The sequence below is a fragment of the Camelus dromedarius genome, chromosome Y (genome assembly GCF_036321535.1).
Source record: "Camelus dromedarius isolate mCamDro1 chromosome Y, mCamDro1.pat, whole genome shotgun sequence".
Classification (NCBI taxonomy): domain Eukaryota; kingdom Metazoa; phylum Chordata; class Mammalia; order Artiodactyla; family Camelidae; genus Camelus; species Camelus dromedarius.
The window spans coordinates 16,250,009-16,256,008 of NC_087473.1; positions in this window are offsets into that span (position 1 = coordinate 16,250,009).

Sequence of the window (6,000 nt, forward strand, 5' to 3'; positions counted from 1 at the left end):
AATGTGTGCATTCATAATGAAAGACTGTCCATTGTAACTAAAAAGTACTCTGGTCAATAATGAAAGGGTATTTCAGACTAATGTCAACTATGAATATTGATGCTTCAATACTAAACAAAATATTATCAAACAGAATCTAACATAACAATGAAAAGATGCCACAATCAAGCGGGAGTCATGAAAAAAATGCCAATAGGGAATAGCCGTATGTAAATCAGTGAAGTTAGAACACTCCCTCACACCATACACAAACATAAACTCAAAATGGTTTAAAGATTTAAATTTAAGACATCACAAATCTAGACCAGAACACAGGCAAAACATTCTCTGATTTAAATCACAGCAATGTTCTCTGAGATCAGTCTACCCAGGCAATAGAAATAAAAGCAAAAATAAACAAATGGGGCCTAATTAAACTTATAAGCTTTTGCACAGCAAAGGAAAACACAAATAAAATGAAAAGACAACCTATGGAATGGGAGAAAATAATTGCAAACAATGCAAGTGACGAGGGCTTAATGTCCGGAATATATAAATAGCTCACACAACTCAGTAACAAAAAAACCTAACAACCCAATAAAAAAGTGGACAGAAGACCTAAACAAGCAATTCTCCAAGGAATAAATACAAATGATCAGTAGGCACATGAGAAAACGCTCAGTATCACTAATTATCAGAGAAATGCAAATCAAAACTACAATGAGGTATCACCTCACACCAGTCAGAATGGCCATCATTCAAAAGTCCACAAATAACAAATGATGGAGAAGCTGTGGAGAAAAGGGAACCCTCCTACACTGCTGGTGGGAATGCAGTTTGGTGCAGCCACTGTGGAAAACAGTATGGAGAGTCCACAAAAGACTAAAAATAGACTTACCCTATGACTCAGGAATCCCACTCCTGGGCATATATCCAGAAGGAACCTTAATTGAAAAAGATACACTCACCCCAATGTTCACCCTACTTCAAAATGACACCTGCATCCCACTGTTCATAGCAGCACTATTTACAATAGCCAAGACATGGAAACAACCTAAATGTCCATCAAAAGATGACTGGATAAAGTTGTGGTATATTTATAGAGTGGAATACTACTCAGCCATAAATAGGAATAAAATAATGTCATTTGCAGCAACATGGATGGACCTAGAGATTGTCATTCTAAGTGAAGTAAGCCAGAAAGAGAAAGAAAAATACCATATGATATCACTTATATGTGGGATCTTACAAAAAAGACACAAATGAACTTATTTACAATCCAGAAACAGACTCACTGACATAAAAAATAAACTTATGGTTACCAATGGGGCAAGGGTGTAGGAAGAGATAAATTAGCAGATACCAACTAACATATATATACATATATATATATATATATATATATATATATATATATATATATAAAATAGATAAACAACAAGGTCCCTCTGTACAGCACAGAGAACTACATTCATTTTCTTGTAATAACCTATAATAAAAGAGAATATGAAAAAGAATATATATACATACACATGTATAATTGAATCACTTTGCTGTACATTTGAAGCTAACATGACACTGTAAATCAACTGTATTTCAAGGAAAAAAATCCAACCGATGTAAAAGAGTCATTTAAAAAGATGAAGACCCCTGATCTTTAAAATCAAATGTACTGCCGGTTTACAGAATATCCAGGCATGTGCCAGTCTAAGACTAAGCAAAAAGGGCCTAATACCATCTGAAACATGTGCATATATACACATCCGTATCACTTTGCTGTACACCAGAAACTAACACAATATTGAAAATGCACGATATTTCAATTAAAAAAAAAAAGAGTTAGAAAAAAATGCCAGAAAAGACCCAAAACATTCAACATTATGCTGGAAATGTTTGCTAATTGAAGGAGACAAAATAAACCAATTAGAGGTATAAGAATTAGAAAAATAAACATTCAAATTGTTGTGCAGCTGATACCTGGAAAACCTTAGAAAATCAATGATATAATTAATTCAAACGACAAAATAATTGAGTAAATTAACCATAAAAATTAACACTCAGAAAGCATTAATATACACCCCAAATAAACATTTGTAGTAAATATTACGGAAAACTCTCTATACAATAGCACCAAAGAAGTTAACATACCCAGGAATCAAATTAAAACAAAATACGCCAAATAAATCTATAATAAAAAAATTAAAAGGGGAAAAAAAAAAAAGAAAACGGAAAGAAAAGTAGATTGAAGAAATGGAAAAAAAAATCCTTGAATAGGATGACTTGAAATCATAAAGCTGTCAATTCTGGGTAACATAAAATTAGTGTTATGACAGTAAAAAGAAGAGTGTTAGCCAACGTAGAGAGTCAAATGAACCGACAGGGAAGTTCGCGCGGAAGAACCAGCCCCGAGGCGGCCACAGATGCTGGAGGAGGCGCAGTCCTCCCCGATTCCACACACGTGACACCGCGTCTGCGCGGAGCCGCGCTGCGGGCCCTGGACAGACCTGCGCCCCTGGAAACACACACGGACACAGGGGTGCAGCCGTGGGGAGCGCGGCCCCTCCGACCCCGGCGAAGGCGGACTTTTGCCAAACGGTGACGGGCGCCCGGGAACCACGTGGAAAACGGCACCGGGAGGCGCATCTCAGTCCTGCACAAGGACCAGCTTCCCCTGAAGCCGGCGTCTGAACGCACGTGCGCGCGCTCACCGCTGAGTCCACACAACAAACACCTTATGCGGGAAAGTGAATTTGGTTAATTCACTTTCCCCCAGAAACAACACCCGTCTTCTGGGGGAAAGTGAATTAATCCTCCCAGAAACCACACACACCTTCTGGGGGCGGTGGGGGGAGGGGGGGTTAACTAATTCCCCCAGAAGCAGCACACCTTCTGAGGGGAAAGTGAATTAATTCTCCCGCAAACTACACACACCTGGGGAAAAGTGAATTAATCCTCCCAGAAACAACACACACCTTCTGAAGAAAAGTGAATTAATTCTCCCATAAACCACACACATCTTCTCGAGGAAAGTGAATTAATTTTCCCAGAAACAATACACACCTTCTGGGGGGAAAGTAAATTAACTCTCCCAGAAACTTGGTGTGCGGTACTGTTTTCTAAAGGTCATTCAAAATCCAGACACAAAGAAAGATTGATAAATTTGTCTCTATAATTTAAAATATACATATTTGCAGAACCAAAAAAACAAACAAAAAAAAGCCGTAAAGTCACAAGAACTCAGGCAAAGTGAAGATAAATATTTGCAACATAACAAAGAGAGGGCCCACATTCTTAACACTAAATTCTTAGTAAGTCTGAGGAAAGCAAAGTGAAACCCTTCCCGGAGAACAAGTCCAAGTACACTGACCGAAAAACTGAGGAAAACACGCAAGACGCTCGGGCCCGGGCCTCACCTGTCACGCGGGGAGTTTATCGCATGGAGAGACCCTCCAACACTCTCCACTGGGACGCACAGAGGCGTGGCTCTCCACGAGGGACACTCAGGTACACCGGTGTGCTTCTACACGCATGAATATACAAATACCTATTTTTAATTTCCAAGAACCTCACTTTTAAGAACTAGAACCAAGATGGCGACGCGTCATCTGCCGCAGTCCAGGAAAAGCAGTCGATGAAAGTCATTCGAGACGTAAATAGTCGATGACCGAGTCAGTACAGGGAAAACAGCTGATGATGGCGAGGACAGAATCTCCTAAGCTGAGGGAAAACAGCCTATGATCGAATCACTCCAAGGTAAACAGTTGAGGATGAGATGGCAGGCAATGAGTGATTCCCTCAGTCTGTGGAAACACAGATGAAGATCCAGTCACTCCAAGGGAAACAGTCAAGGACTAGTCGGCCCAGGTAAACGAGTCGATGACCGAATCAGTCCAGGCAAAACAGCTGTTGACCGAGTCAGTCCAGGGAAAGGAGTCAATGATCGAGTCACTCCAGGGAAACGAATCAGTGACCTACTCACTCCAGGCAAAAGTCAATGAAAACTCAATCCAGGGTAAACAGATGATCACTCAATCCAGGGAAAGAGTGGACGACTGAGTCAGCCCAGAGAAACGTGTTCAGGTAGTCCAGGGAAATGAGTTGTTGACCGAGTCAGTCCAGGGAAACAAGTCGATGACCAAATAAGTCTAGGGAAAAGAGTCAATGACCGAGTCAGTCCAGGGAAACAAGCTGATGACCGAGTTACTCCAGGGAAATGAGTCGATGACCGAGTCAGTCTAGGGAAACAAGTCAATGACCGATTCAGTCTAGGTAAACGAGTCGATGACCGAGTCAGTCCAGGCAAAATAGTTGATGACCGAGTTACTTCAGGGAAACGAGTCAATGACCGAGTCAGTTCAGGCAAAATAGTTGATGACCGAGTCGCTCTAGGGAAACGAGTCGATGACTGAGTCAGTCCAGGGAAACAAGTCAATGACCGATTCAGTCCAGGGAAACAAGTCGATGACCGAGTCAGTCCAGGGAAACAAGTCAATGACCGATTCAGTCCAGGGAAACGAGTCAATGACCGAGTCAGTTCAGGCAAAATAGTTGATGACCGAGTCGCTCTAGGGAAACGAGTCGATGACTGAGTCAGTCCAGGGAAACAAGTCAATGACCGATTCAGTCCAGGGAAACAAGTCGATGACCGAGTCAGTCTAGGGAAACAAGTCAATGACCGATTCAGTCTAGGGAAACGAGTCGATGATGGAGAAAGTCCAGGGAAAACACTGAGGATGAGATGACCAGTTCCATCAGAACAGGGAAAGTAATGAATGACTGTGTCAGTCCGAGGTCAACAGTGAGGAGGCGACAGGAAGTAAGTCCCTCAGTCCAGGGAAGACAGTTGTCAGCACAGTCGCTCCAGGGTGCACAAGCCGCTGTGAAGCTGCTCCAGGAAGAGGAGTCGATAACCGAGTCAGCGAGGGACCCCAGCAGGAGGTGGACTGGGCCTGGGGGACGCAATCGAGACCAGAGGACAGCGAGCGCCCTGGCTAGGGGACACACCCGATACCCGAAGTCTGTCCCGAGAACCTGGCGATCAGATAGCCAGCAGTGACCACCCCAGGCCAGGGGAGACCACCCCGATGGCCTGACGATCAGATGGTCCGATGCCCGAGATACGTCAGTGTCAAGGACGCCATGGACGAGGAGACAGCAGCGCACACGTGCAGGGCCCAAACCGCATCAGGATCCCGAGCACAGGCCTCCCAGGCGGTCCCCTCCTGACAAGTTTCAGTCCAGCTCCGCACCTGCCAGACCAAGGCCACGCGGAGCTCGCACTTTCTCCAACAAATAAGGGCTTTGTCTGTTCTGGAGCTTCGAGACAATCGGGTCCTATGGTGGATGCTCATTTAGCTGAGGATCCTTTCATTCCCTCCAACATTTTCCATAGAATTATCACTGTTGTATGATCTTCACTGCCGAGCGCTGCAAAAGAGTGCTTTGTTCTTTCTTCTGTCCATTAATACTTGGACCACCTCCTCCTTTTTTCTTCTTTCTTAACCTCAAATACATTAAGTTGCTGTTCATTTTCTTGTCAAGTCTTTCAGAACATCAGTCTTCATTATCTTAGGTAAAGAGCAGTGGGATGGCTAAGTCACTGTGTCATCTAGTATTTTATTCAACGTCCAGCAGTCTTTCCAAAATCACGGCCATTTCACACTTGCCCTAAATACGTACCAACTTTCCAGTTGCCCCACGTCATTGTGAACATCAGATGTTGTCAGTCTGCTCAGTGTTCGTGTCTGGTATCTACTGGAATCTCCCCACAGACCCCTAACAAACACCGTTGGGATATAATTGGGTTTTGTGTGTTTACTGGCCATTTACTTGTGTTTCTGCAGAATCATCTGTCCAAGTCCCTGTCCTTTGGAAAAGCCGCCCGGTGTGTCTTTTTATCACTGAGCAGCACATTCCCTTCGTATACTGTGGGCCTCAGTCCTTTGTCAGAGCCTTGTTTCGTGAATGTTTTCTCCCAGGCTTTTGTCTCGCCCGTTGGCTTTCTGGTCGGTGCTCACGGTG